This window comes from Tupaia chinensis, unplaced genomic scaffold (assembly GCF_000334495.1).
Source record: "Tupaia chinensis unplaced genomic scaffold, TupChi_1.0 Scaffold138322_1, whole genome shotgun sequence".
NCBI lineage: Eukaryota > Metazoa > Chordata > Mammalia > Scandentia > Tupaiidae > Tupaia > Tupaia belangeri.
Window position 1 is genome coordinate 2,253,556 of NW_006198219.1, and position 1,284 is coordinate 2,254,839.

Genomic DNA, 1,284 nt, shown 5'->3' on the forward strand with positions numbered 1-1,284 from the left:
CATGAGTTTCAAGTCATTAGGTCCAGGATGCGAACTGCAGTTGGCCATATGGGAGTCCAGCAATGTATCCCTCACACCATCTGCTGGTCCCAGCATTTATTCTTACGTTCACATTGTAACTTTAAATTTGAGCATCTTAGCAGCTCATTCAGCCTCATTCTTATTTTTTTCCTGCTTGGTCTTTAAAGTAGATATGCTTTGAGTAATGGGAATATGTGGGGCTGAGTCTCTGTACTTGTCTGCCTCAGAGCACACTGGGAAACCGACTAGTACAAAAATCTTGGTGAATCTTTTTCAAAAATCTGATCTCTATGATTTAGGACAATGTGGAGAGACCATGATGAAAGATAAAAATAGATTTACATAAGCAGCAGATTGAAAGAGCAGAGGATGTAACTGGGAGACAGAAGTTGGGAAGAAATAAATACATTACAGAAATTAAGAAAGGTTGAAGGTTGAAGCTAATACATATTGAGCAGTTAATCTTTAAGATAATCTTTTCATTATTTAAGCATTTGATATATTCTTGTCTAAACTCAGTAATTTAGCACTTAGAAATGTAATGGGATGTTTTAAATGCAAGTCTGAACTTACACTACATGAACAAGAATAGAGAAGGCTATTTAATTCCTTTTCTGAGATTTCCATCTGGGTTTCAACATGCCAAAATTGATCTGCTAATCTTCTTCTCCTAATCTGCTCTTCCAGAATCTTTTCCACCTCAGTGAATGACAACTCCTTTTTTTAGGTTGCTCATGTTGAAAAATCTGTCAGAATTGACTTGACCTTTGAAATATAAGATCATTTAATTCTCAAAATAACCCCCATAAAGTAGATACTAAGATTACCTCCATTTTTTGGAAAAGTAAATCAAGACTCAGAGAATAAGTACCCAGTCTAAATGATACAGTTGCGGTTGGTAGGCCCAGAAATTCATCTAGACAGTCTGACTCGAGAGCCCAGGCTTGATCAGGAAATATGACCTCCACGGAAAAAAAAAAAAAAAAAACATTGGGAACCAGCAGTTAGCGTAATGGCTATGTCGCTGGACTCCCACGTAGTCAACCGCGGTTCGCGTCCTGGACCCGGTGGCTTAAAACTCACGCCGGGCGCGTGTGCGTGCGTGCCCAAGATCCCGAGAGGAGAATGGAGAAGGGATTGCGGTGTGACCATCCCCCCTGGGGGGTGATTTCTCGCTTTCTGTCTCTAATGTCTCTCTCTGTCTGTCTGGCGAGCGCACGCGCCCTATAGTGAAAATCTCTCCAAAAAAAAAAAAAATTAAAA